We start from the raw sequence: 13,436 nt of genomic DNA, 5'->3' as shown, positions 1-13,436 counted from the left end.
ATGAAGGGAAAAGAAAGCTCAACAAACAAATGCGGTGGGTGTATCAGCGGAGAAAATGGCATGACATTTCAATACTTCAATCAACTCAATAAATCAATCCTGTTGAGTTATATCTCTGAGTGTTACTAGGGCTTGTTACTTTACAGAACAGCTCAGGTGTTATCAGCCTGATTCACTAAGTCAGAGATAAAAAAAGGGGGGGGGGGGTTCGCCCTCTGAGGCAAGACCATGACAGCATTATCAGTCAATTACAAATCTATACTAATTCATGGTTGCATGGTTAGTGTACATTTAGCATAATTCATAGACACTAAAATGTTCTCCTCACATACTGAGATTCCAAATGTCCTCATATTGCAATCACAAATTCATAGTTTCAAAAATTCATAATCATAAAAATCCTAATCATAAAAATCAAGTCAGATCCAATCGATCTAATTAAGTTTGCAATTGAGAGTTAGCATAACAAACATCAGATACACAGAACAATCATGTTACTTAAGGGGGCGGCATATTAAGAGATGAGTTACAGTAGGCTCTAGACTATACAACAAGATTATGCTCAAACAATACTTGGGTTCTACGTTCTTTACTTTGAGCTGTATCTCTTATTTACCAAGATGGGACGCCATCTCTTCCCCACTATTGAGACCTTTGGGGTGTTTTGTGAAGAGGTCTATAATATATCTGGATTCCAACCTCCGCAGTCGTCTCAGGCGGTCGCCACCCCTCGCATTTGGGGGCACAATATCTATTCCAAAATATTACAGTTTGTTGCGGTCCCGCCCATGGGCCTCAGCAAAGTGGCGAGCCACCGGATAGGCCGGGTCTGCCTTGTCTATCGCTCTGAGATGCTCTAATATTCTTAATTTAAGCTCTTTGATAGTGCTTCCAATGTAGCGGAGGCCACAAGCAATAGACATTAGTTCTTTACCGTCAGGAGGCACTTCGGACCAGGCGACGTTCTTGAGGCGGACACGACCCACACCTCGCCCAGGTGTGTGTGTCATCGGAAGGAGCTGCACAGCAAGGCGGGTTGGGTGTGAGGCTCGGCGGGGCTGCGAGTGTGCAGGGACTCCAACAACCAGGAGTCCCTGCGAGACCGGGAACCAGCATCCGGTCCGCTCTCCCTGCTGGCCCGCCCCCCGTCCATCGCAGGATTGTAAAGGCGCCCTCCACCTTCTCTCCCTGGGACATTAGTTCTTTACCGTCAGGAGGCACTTCGGACCAGGCGGCGTTCTTGAGGCGGACACGACCCACACCTCGCCGCACCCGCTCCGCGGGTGCCGCTTCGCCCAGGTGTGTGTGTCATCGGAAGGAGCTGCACAGCAAGGCGGGTTGGGTGTGAGGCTCGGCGGGGCTGCGAGTGTGCAGGGACTCCAACAACCAGGAGTCCCTGCGAGACCGGGAACCAGCATCCGGTCCGCTCTCCCTGCTGGCCCGCCCCCCGTTCATCGCAGGATTGTAAAGGCGCCCTCCACCTTCTCTCCCTGGGACATTAGTTCTTTACCGTCAGGAGGCACTTCGGACCAGGCGGCGTTCTTGAGGCGGACACGACCCACACCTCGCCGCACCCGCTCCGCTTGTGCCGCTTCGCCCAGGTGTGTGTGTCATCGGAAGGAGCTGCACAGCAAGGCGGGTTGGGTGTGAGGCTCGGCGGGGCTGCGAGTGTGCAGGGACTCCAACAACCAGGAGTCCCTGCGAGACCGGGAACCAGCATCCGGTCCGCTCTCCCTGCTGGCCCGCCCCCCGTCCATCGCAGGATTGTAAAGGCGCCCTCCACCTTCTCTCCCTGGGACATTAGTTCTTTACCGTCAGGAGGCACTTCGGACCAGGCGGCGTTCTTGAGGCGGACACGACCCACACCTCGCCCAGGTGTGTGTGTCATCGGAAGGAGCTGCACAGCAAGGCGGGTTGGGTGTGAGGCTCGGCGGGGCTGCGAGTGTGCAGGGACTCCAACAACCAGGAGTGCCTGCGAGACCGGGAACCAGCATCCGGTCCGCTCTCCCTGCTGGCCCGCCCCCCGTCCATCGCAGGATTGTAAAGGCGCCCTCCACCTTCTCTCCCTGGGACATTAGTTCTTTACCGTCAGGAGGCACTTCGGACCAGGCGGCGTTCTTGAGGCGGACACGACCCACACCTCGCCGCACCCGCTCCGCGGGTGCCGCTTCGCCCAGGTGTGTGTGTCATCGGAAGAAGCTGCACAGCAAGGCGGGTTGGGTGTGAGGCTCGGCGGGGCTGCGAGTGTGCAGGGACTCCAACAACCAGGAGTCCCTGCGAGACCGGGAACCAGCATCCGGTCCGCTCTCCCTGCTGGCCCGCCCCCGTCCATTACGCCCCCTATATTATAGCCTCAGTCTCCCGCAGCGCGGGACGCAGCTCGGGGCGAAGACCGGGCAAAGAGCGGGCCGTTTTGAGGCCGTTCGAGGACTGAGAGGACTGGACTGGGCCACCCCCTATCACCTTTTGCTTAGCTACCTGGATTTCTTGGGTTATTATTGTATTCCCCTTATTGTATTGCCGGTTCGGTGGTGTGCCTATCTTGTCAAGCCATGTGCTCTCGGACAACCCGGAGTAGGGCTGCCAAGGGTGGGCCACCAACAAACGGCCCCATGGACGATTTTATTACTCGCACTAATCTAGCCATAGACAAAGAAATTTCCAAACTACAGACTCGTGTCTTCTTGGATTTGGCTGCTGCTAGAAGGCTGTCCCAGGATATTGCCAGGTCAAAAAAATCTTCCCTGGGTCATATAGCAACTGCTGTTACTCCGGAGCGTCTGGCCATTCCCCGCTGCGTAATTACGCAGGCAGACGTCCATCAGACCCCGATCCCACTCACTTCTCCTCCAGCCTTGTGTCCAGCAACCCAGTCAGACAAACAGAACCTATCCGTGGCTAGTTCCAATCAGCAAGTTACCACTAGTTCCTCTCCTCTGGTAATCCCAAACACACCTGTATGTAACAACACTAAAGGTAAACAACCCAAAAGGAAACGCAATTCTAGGTCCGCTTACTCTCCTAAGAAGGCCAAAATTGCTGTGGCACACCAACTGAATGTGGGAAGTGTACCTGTGTCTAATGCAATAGGAGGGTGTGCCTCTCTGGCACAGGCACAACGAGAGGGGGGTAGAGAGGGAACATCTTCTGCATCTATCATCACAATTGCAGAGGATGAGGGCTTACACCTAGAGGGCCAGGAAGGGAAGGACGGGGAATTTATAGGTATAGTTTGGGAAACCTTAAAGAAACTTCTCTCTCCCCTAGACCTTAGACTCTCACGCATTGAAAATAATCTGCTAGAGATGGAAAAGAGCATTATTGCCTTGGCCACTCTTGGCTTGAGAAGTCTAGAAAATCAAGGCCTCCTACTAGAAGACCCAGCCCCACAAGCCCTACAACTTCCCCATCCAACACCTGCTATAACACGGCCGGTTCCTAAACCTCGGACCGTGGGTGTGGACCAAAACATTGCTGCTCTTCCAACTAGGACTCCTAAGCTCCCCACTTCTCAAACTCCTGTATATCCCAATGCTGGCGTTCCCTTAAGGCCATCTGCCAGCGAAGCTGTTCACCAACCGACCCAGGGCCCACGCATCAAGAATAATTTTAGAGGGGGCTATATTGATCTTCCTCCGGAGGCCAATGATTACGTGGTTGTATTGACGGGCGTCCCCCAGATTGAAAATGATCATCACGAGAACCATTGGTCTCTGAAGAATAAGATAATGCACTGGCTCAATGTGAACAGACCGATTCCAAATGGTCGGAGAAGCAGAGTCCTAATGGTTCGTCGAGTTCCCTGGGTGGGCCCATCAAGGAAATCCAGTCCCGGGGACTGTACAGTGGTGACATTCGAGGACCCATATACGGCCCACCACATTTGCTCATGGCCCACTGGTGAAGGCTCTCCCATTATACCTAGGCCGTTGTCCTTCTTCTATCCGCCACGCCCCATGCATACCCAGGAAGGTGATTGGTCATTGGTACGTCATCAGACATGGAGGGGGCACCCGAACAAACACCAAGATTTCCCTAGACGCTGGCATGGGCCACCAACTACGAACAGGTTTGGCTGTCTCGAAGATGTAGACTGACTCCCAAGGCAAGCTGTTTCTCGATCAGCGATAAAGGCTCCTTTACCTTTAGCCTTAGGGACCTCAGAATCCTTATTCCTGACGACAGAACCTGTTGACATAAATCCCACATCTCTAGAAGAAATGCTACATGCTCTGTCAACAGAGGGGGCATTGAACACCCTAAACAATCTAGAAACCCAAGAAGTAGCTCAGGAGCTGGATGTACCCCCTATGATTCCCTTGTCACCTTTTCGGATGGCTCCAGCAGATGGGAAGCGGATCACTGTAGCCAGGGCTCTTACCCAACCACAGAACGAGACCTCCAAAAGGTATAATAGTGCTGTTGCAGTGGAGGCAGGATTGGAGCCTAATCCGGCTATACCTGTCATTTCGCCCAGGCGGGTTACCCCAGGGAAAACTCTGTTAAAGATCTTAAGTTGGAATGTGGCAGGGCTTGCTCGCAATTTCGACATCCCAGAGTGGAACGCCTTTGTGGATCCTTTTAACATATGTCTCTTGCAAGAAACCTGGTGCCTAGAACCTAGGCACAGAGCAGGTTTTATAACTTACTTCGTTCCAGCTTCCCAACAACATGGCAGTAAAGGTCGCCCGTCTGGCGGCCTTCTTATATGGGTTAGCATCGCACTGGGTTTAAGTGTAAGCCATAAAATCACTCAATCTCCTGATCTCCAGAGAATAACCATACAATGTCAGGGGGGTAGGAAGTTAGAAGTGTTCAACCTCTATTTAAGGGGGGCCAGGGGAGGGGTATCATCGCTATCTTCAACAGGATTAAACAGTGAACTAGAAGCCTGCAGCATTGACTCTTATGTTCTCCTCGCAGGTGATTTTAATTGTTGCTTCGAGCCACTGGCTAGGGAGGACATTTTGGACACTTGGGAAGATGACACAAGGAGAGGTATTCCCACGCTGACCCTAGAACCGATTCAAAAATGGACGCAGAGTGCAATAGACATCAACGCACTCCGTATGGAATACGACCTGAGAGCAACTAATGGTCGTTCCAAATCAGACCTCAGGGGAGCGCACACTTACAACAGGGTGGGACACACCTCCAGAATTGATTACATTATGTTGAACCACAACCTATGGCCGTTCCACCAAGACATGGAAGTCATATTGTCTTGCGACAGCGATCATAACTCTCTATCTTTAACCCTCACCCCGCCGTGGCACGACAGAAACCCAACCAAGGCCGCTCACACGTGGAAAACATCCCATGAACTTGTTCCTTCAAACTGTGGTAGGCGGCTAAAATGGGCTAAAGTAGCAGCGGATGAGGGAAGGATGGCGCAAGCAAGGACTATAATGTCAGCCGTGGGGTCACGTCATGACGCCTTGGGAATCACCGAACAGGTTGTTCTAACGACCTTCACAGAAACCATTGCGGCCCTAAGTGAACTGTTTATCATTCCTCAAAATAGGGCGAGGGCCGCAACGAGAGGTGCCTCCAAAGCAAGAGACAAGTGGTACTCCTCAAAATGCCGGCTTGCTAAAGGGGAACTCATTTTTGCAGCGAAATCCAAAGACCCAGGCAAAATCAGACTTGCCAGGAAATCATATAAAACAAGCATTGGAAATGCAATAGGTCTCGCAGCATTAGAGTTAGTGCTTTTAGAATTGTTTATGGGTTTTTTTGTAAATCTTTAGCATTTTTGTTTCCTGTAGCCAATGCTAAAGAATTAAAAAAAAAAAAACATAAACATTTCTAAAAGCTCTAACTCAAATGCTCTGAGACCTATTCCACTGTGTGAGGGTGAGGGGTTGAGGGTGAGTGAGGGTGAGTGAGGGTGGGTGAGGGTGAGGGGTTGAGGGTGAGTGAGAGTGAGGGTGAGTGAGGGTGAGTGAGGGTGAGGGTGAGTGAGGGTGAGGGTGAGTGAGGGTGAGTGAGGGTGAGGGTGAGTGAGGGTGAGTGAGGGTGAGGGTGAGTGAGGGTGAGGGTGAGTGAGGGTGAGGGTGAGTGAGGGTGAGTGTGAGTGAGGGTGAGTGAGGGTGAGGGTGAGTGAGGGTGAGGGGTTGATGTTGAGGGTGAGGGGTTGAGGGTGAGTGAGGGTGAGTGAGGGGTTGAGGGTGAGTGAGGGTGAGTGAGGGGTTGAGGGTGAGTGAGGGTGAGGGTGAGTGAGGGTGAGGGGTTGAGGGTGAGTGAGAGTGAGGGTGAGTGAGGGGTTGAGGGTGAGTGAGGGTGAGGGGTTGAGGGTGAGTGAGGGTGAGGGGTTGAGGGTGAGTGAGGGTGAGGGTGAGTGAGGGTGAGGGTGAGTGAGGGTGAGTGAGGGTGATGGGTTGAGGGTGAGTGAGGGTGAGTGAGGGTGAGTGAGGGTGAGGGTGAGTGAGGGTGAGGGTGAGTGAGGGTGAGGGTGAGTGAGGGGTTGAGGGTGAGTGAGGGGTTGAGGGTGAGTGAGGGGTTGAGGGTGAGTGAGGGTGAGGGTGAGTGAGGGTGAGGGGTTGAGGGTGAGTGAGGGACCGCAAAGCTATGGGGGGCAGAAATACCACAGGAGGGGGCTATAGCATAAATACCACTGGGAGTTGATAGAGCGGGAAAACGGCCAGAGATTTGCAGGGCAGAGAGAGCACCACAGCGAGACAGCAAGGTGCGAACTGTGTGAGATATTGTGACCGGCGCACGGTGGGGCATTCCCAGGGTAGAAACGCACTGGGACAGTGGCAGGACAGAGAACCCGCGCGAAGCTGGAATGGCAAGAAGATCTCTGGGGTTGGTATGGGTTGAGTACCACTAAGGCTGGTAGGAGGGGTGTACCACGTGAGACTGGGGAGTGTGAAATAGGAGCAGCTTTGTGAAAAACGCCGGAGGGTGGTCCGTGGAGAATTTGGAGATTATTGAAAGCATGGCGGCGCCCCCAGATGTTCTTGTTCTGCGTACAGTGTTGTGGACGCGCAAATAGCCGGAAATACGTGAATTGCTCACGGCAGCAGCGGCGGTGTTGCAGGACTCCTGCATGGTGCTTGCCAGAACTTGGATAACTTCAGAGAATACGGATAAAGTACATTTCAATGCACGCAGGAGACTCCTGGAAAAGGTGCAAGGCGCACCGAAAATGGAACTGCCTGACAGGATGCAGATTTAGAAGGTCGCGTGCCAAATGCAAATAATTAAGACAGTGCTGCATTCCGTAATGTAGCCCGTGAAGCAGCATGCTGGAACAATGACAGAGGGATCTGCTTAGCAAAACAGTCATTCCAGGGAAAACAGCATGACCAGGCGAGAGCAGAATGCTGTGACGCACTTAAAGCAGGCATGGAAATTCTGCCAGGCTAACTCAATCTATCTTCGATGATTCAAGTCTCTTCTGCAGGTAAAGATTACGAAGCGGACGGCACATGAGCGTTTGTTATAATGCAAACCGCTCGAGCTAACTCGACAGACGTCTGAAGCAGGACCAGGGCGCCTAGAAGACCACCCGAGGTGATACACAGTGGTATGCAAGGGATGGCACCCACTCATTCGATCTCACGCAGGTTCACATAATAACAGCTCTCTAACACTCTAGGTCAAATTTTGAGGTGCATATTAGGGAGTCAGGGAGGAGATATGGTGGTGGTGGGGGGGAGGGGGGGAGTGTTGCTAAAGGAGATTTTGAAAATCGTCAGGTCATTTAAGATATAAATGCGCGAGCGATAAGGATTAACACAACCAAGAATGGGGAAATGAAGCAAAATACATGCAGAATGGGGCAAGTGGCAAGACAAACTTGAAACAAAAGGGGGAGGGTAAGGGTTCGTAGGCATGCTATAGATGCCGATCCTGCCACGCCTCTGTAGCAAACTAGAAACTATATGGTAGGCAGGGACATTCGGAAAGATGTCAGCTACTTTAGGCAGTGTTCTATCTACCGTAACAGCATAAAAAATGTTTTAAAAAACGGTTCGACTTAATGGTTTGACGGTAAGAGCTGTAATTTTAAGTACTGAAAAATAGAGCTTGTGCAAAATTCCATGAAAAATAAACTGGAAATCTTTAGATTTATACAGCAGCTGAGGAAATTGCCCACTTATTTTCATTTTTTTCCATTTCAAAATACTTATTTTTTTTCACGCTGCATACAGACATGTAACATAATTTTGTTAAAGATTTGATCCAAACTTCAAGTTACCGGCAATATTTTCCATTATACAGAAAACCATGGCAGTTCACAGCAGCTGTGCTTTAATGTACAACAAATCGGGAATCTTTTTTTATTCCACTGATACATTTGCCTTTTAGCGGAATTGGAAGTAACATTTTCTTAACAGCTAAGGTGTGTTTAAATTGTGCCTGTGGTGGTGGGCCCGCACACTCGATGGTGACCCAGAGCTAAACAGAGAAAGACAGAAAACGAAGAAAGACCGAGGAAGATATAGATAGAAAAACAGTCACAAAGGAAGACAACAAAGATGAAAACAAGACGGAGGGAAGAGAGGGGAGGGGGGAGGAGAAATGCGACACGGCGGGAAGGGGAGGGGGCGGAGCGGGTACAATAAACAAGACGGAGGGAAGAGAGGGGAGGGGGGAGGAGAAGTGCGACAGGGGAAATGCGAGACGGCGGGAAGGGGAGGGGGCGGAGCGGGTAAACAAAGACGGACGTGCACGCGCTTTTAAGCTCAATGCGCATGCGCATTGAGCTTAAAAGTCACGGGCACTGCAAGGAATCGCCACGATTCCTTGCAGTGTGGATAAAGAGCGGATAAGTCCCAATACTCTCGCCTTGCTCGATGCGCATGCGCATCGACAGGCGAGACCTAAAAACTATAGCCATGGCTAAGGAGGCTCATGAATACAACTTTTGGAGTGAGTTAATAGAGGCGAGTACTAAAAAAGACTCTAAGGGGTTTTGGGATCTGTTGAGAGCCAGGGATAAGCCCTTAGATGCACAACTAACCTGTAACATCCCAGTTGAGGGATGTTACAGGTCTCCAAGCTATACTCCGTCCCACCAGGTGTATTACAACCAAACATGGGTTTTCTATCCAGATTCCAGGATGCCAACACAATCAATGATTGCCCCTTCAGTATTAAGGAGGACAAGGCAATCAGGTGCCTTGTTGCCAACAAGGCTGCTGGCCCAGACGGAATCCCAGGCGTTCTGTTGAAGGAAAATCCATACGTGTGGAGTAGACTAATTGCCTCGCTCCTGAACGAGGCTGTGCTGGGAAGTTGTCTTCCTGATTCTTGGAGGGGTGCTGAGGTCGTCCCGATTTTTAAGAAAGGCTGTCGGTACGACCCAGCTAACTATCGCCCAATTAGCCTGCTTGACTCAACACAAAAGGTTGCGGGCAAAGTAGTTCTAGGTAGGATCCTGCAATGGGCCGAAGAAAACCAGGTTTTGTCAGATTTCCAGGCTGGATTTAGAACAGGGACAGGCACTATCGAGCAGACATTTCGCCTTCTAATGTTGTATTGGAAAGTGGTCGTATTGGGCAAGGGCAGTTTGTATTTAGTCTTCATAGACTTGCGGACTGCCTTTGACCTGGTCCCACGAGTCCAACTGTGGAAGTCTTAGATGGGTTGGGTATCCCCCCTTATTTGTTGGGATTGCTTATCAAGTTCCATGAAAGCAACTTTGCCCAGATTAGGTGGGGTGACCAGGGGCAAAAAACATCCCGCATTCCTGTAGATAGGGGCATCCGCCAGGGTTGTGTGCTAGACCCCACTCTGTTTTCACTTTATGTTAACGGAGTGGTGGAGCATCTTCTTCAACAACCAACAGACGCACCGTCCCTGGCTGGCAGGAAAATACCTACGCTCCTATTTGCAGATGACACCCTCCTAATCTCAAAATCTCCAGCAGGCATTCAAAAGTTGCTTTCTAGCTTTAAGGTCTTTTGTGACACCAAGGGCCTAGCTATAAATGTAAGCAAAACCAAATTCCTTGTCCTAAACTCCCCTAGGAAATCTGTTATTCCTCCTGTTCTAGACTCAGTCCCACTTGAAAGAGTTAAGGAGTTCGACTATTTGGGCATTCGACTCTGTGACACCATGAATTGGAAGGCACATCACCAAAAGGTCTTTTTGACTCATAAGAGGGTCACAGGGGCCCTACTAAAAGAACAACGTGCCTCATCCCTCACACCCATTGGGGCACTATTAGACATCTACAGGGCAAGGGTGGTGAGTGCGGCACTGTATGGTGCGGAACTGTGGGGTGTACAGAGAGTCGACACCTTAACCTACCTCGAAAACAACTTCCATAAAGATCTTATGAAGTTACCACACAGTACCCCTACAATCCCTCTCCTACTCGATGCAGGTACACGCCCAATATGTGAACAAGCTAGGCTACGCCCCCTCTTATTATGGGCCCGGATATGGAATGTACCAGAACTGTGTAGTTATGCTGATGCCCTAAGAGAACTCCTATCCTTACCGGGCTGGCATAAGGTCGGTTGGCTCAGGGAAGTCAAGCGGCTTCTCTACGAATTGGGTCTAGGAGACGCTTGGGCCAATAGAACAGCGCCACCTAAACAGATGCTTAAGAAGATTTACTGGTCATGGGTGGCTAATGAGAGAATGTGCAACTCTAATCTATGCAAATCTGTTGTTGAGTTTCTTTTAATCAAGGAGCTCCTTTATAGAGAACCATACCTGGACTTGATTTGTAACCCGGGTGACAGATCGTTGTACTTTAAATTTAGGGTGGGAGTACTTCCCTTAGGGCTGTTACAAACCATTCCATACTGCCCCTTCTGTGATTCAAGTGTTGAGTCTATTGCCCATCTGTTGTTTGAGTGTCCCGCATATGCAGCGCCCAGGTCGAGATGGCTGAAGCCACTATGCAGGAGCCTGGGCACTAGATCGCACCTGGAAGCATTACGTATATTACGATCGGATGCTCGTCCCTTCTTCGCCTGTTGCATGGCAAAATTTTTGGGCTGGGTTTGGCGGATAAGATCTGCAAAGAAATTGCTGCTTCAGTAATGTGTTTTTTTTGCTTGAACCTGCTTTTAACCTGTTCTTATGCCTGGGCAAATAATCCACCTTTATGATATTTTTTTATCGATCTTGTAGATTTTATATAATGTACACTGTTATACTGTTATGTATTTACTTACCTTTGTAATGTAATGCTTTTATGATATGTTAATATATCGAAATAAAGCTATTCAAACAAACACAAGCAATAGACAGCATACTGCGTACTACAGGTGATAAATTTGTTTATACTCATTTTTCTCCCTGTTTCTGTTATTATGTACAAAAGGACCCGTTTACTACCTGCGCACGCTTTGCAGCGGCCGCAGGGGTAAAAGCCTTTTTGATCCCTTAGAGTGTTCACTCTGGGGGCAAGTTTCTCAAAGTGGCTGGTAAGTAACATGTCGCCCTCTGATCTTGCTTTGCTAAATGTAAGAAGTGGGTGAGTCGGTAAGTCCTCCTTAAGTACATTGTCGGTCAGCAGAATGTGCCAGTTTTTATTAAGAATCATTCTTAGATCCTTCGCCCCTGATGAGTATGGGGTAATTAGCCTGAATTTCCCTATATTGTTGGTTTTCTCCTTCCCACTATATATATATGTATATATATATATATATATATATATATATATATAGTTATATATATATATATATATATATATATATATATATATATATATATATATGTATATATATATATATATATATGCGCTCCACTTGCACCTGCCTGTCGCACTCCTTGGCTGGTGCCTGCCAGTCGGGGGTGCACCCGACAACAATATCGGCTCAGAAATCCCTCCCCGCAATGAAACGGGAAATCAGGAAGCAGCACTCCCAGGATAAGTTCACAGATGTTTTATTCTTTCAAAAAAAACGCGCTTTCGGCACTCGGCCTTCCTCAGTAATGAGACGGCAAACACGGCGAGCACAATGCATTTAAACCATCACGTGTCATCAAAACTCAACATAGAAGTAGGACACAAGGTCAAAACCCTTTCCGCCATCTTGGAATGGGTCTGGATCATATTAAGATTATGGCAAAATATACACAATACGAAAGTATCTAAAAATCAAAATTGATAAGATACCCAAAATCAATACGCATCTAAAGATCAGATGATCAAATTAGCTCGCATTCTATAATGCCCTGAATGGGCTATATCATGGCATACTACCGCCATCAGACACACACACAACACTGTGTTATACTGCCCTCTATGGACTATTGATCATCGCAGTATAAATAACTTGATGGTACATTGTATCAACCCAATATAAATAACATTAAGAGTTCATTATAGATAAATATAACATAGAAACTAAATTGGAAGGTGAAAAGAAGCAATGGTTATGGTTAATCAATAACAGTACATATATCATATATCAATCATATTAGATGGACAGCCAAGTCCTCGTGCATATTCAGTCCCATAGGCATCTTGCTTTGTAGATCAATAATATATCGCGATTCCAGTCGCCTGAGCTTTTGTAATCTGTCCCCCCCTCTTACACTGAATGGGACAGAATCTAGACAAAGGTATGCTAACAGATCCCTGTTACGTGCATGCTCTTTATCAAAATGTCTAGCTACAGGATAGCTCACATCCGCATTTTGAATCGCTCTTTGATGTTCTAAAATCCTTAGTTTCACTGGATTTGTTGTGCTTCCCTGAAAACATCCAAAAAGATCGACCAATATCCCTGTTGCCTTATCTGTCAAAACTCCTCGAAGCCCATTTCACCCGGTATTTTTCCAACTTCATCGAGAGTTCTTGCTTCCTTGAGCCCAATCAGGCCGGCTTTAGGCCGACCCATTCAACGGAAGCTGTTATTTTGGCAGTCATGGATACTCCGAGAGGGAATGCAGATGCTAAGAGACCACAGGCCCTTGTTCTTCTGGACCTGTCTGCCGCGTTCGACACGGTGGATCATGACATCCTTCTCCAACGTGTCGGACAGGCCGGCATTCAGGGTTCTGCTCTTAGGTGGGTCGAGTCATTCCTTACAGACAGGTCACAAGCTGTACGTCTAGGTCCCTTCACCACGTCAAAATCTTCCACCACTTGCGGAGTCCCCCAAGGCTCTTCACTTTCCCCTTTATTATTTAATCTTTACCTCCGCCCTTGAAATTGTTCTCTCCATAATTGGGACGTCACAGTCTTCAATTATGCAGATGACTTGCAGCTCGTCTTTCCACTTGATTCTCCACAGGCGGTTAACAACTTTCACGCCATTATGACTCACATCCAACAATGGATGAATCAAAACCAGTTCAAACTTAACCCTGGAAAGACTGAGCTGCTCCTCCCTGGTTCAAGTGCTGCATATTGGGGCCCGCAGTTCTGGCCCCTTGACTTTGGTCCCCCTCCTACACCACTCAAGGCAGTTAGGAGCTTGGGGGTGACGATCGACGCGGAGCTGTCACTTAAAGCC

The 13,436-nt window shown here is 49.0% G+C and overlaps 1 protein-coding gene across 1 annotated transcript in view; it reads left to right on the top strand.

Annotated features, from left to right (window-relative positions):
* GRK4 (G protein-coupled receptor kinase 4) overlaps nt 1–13,436 on the top strand; it is a 429,001-nt gene that overhangs the window by 237,019 nt on the left and 178,546 nt on the right. The window lies entirely within an intron of this gene.

The sequence above is a fragment of the Lissotriton vulgaris genome, chromosome 3_2 (genome assembly GCF_964263255.1).
Source record: "Lissotriton vulgaris chromosome 3_2, aLisVul1.2, whole genome shotgun sequence".
In the NCBI taxonomy this organism is placed as follows: domain Eukaryota; kingdom Metazoa; phylum Chordata; class Amphibia; order Caudata; family Salamandridae; genus Lissotriton; species Lissotriton vulgaris.
This window is presented reverse-complemented; position numbering and strand designations above follow the sequence as displayed.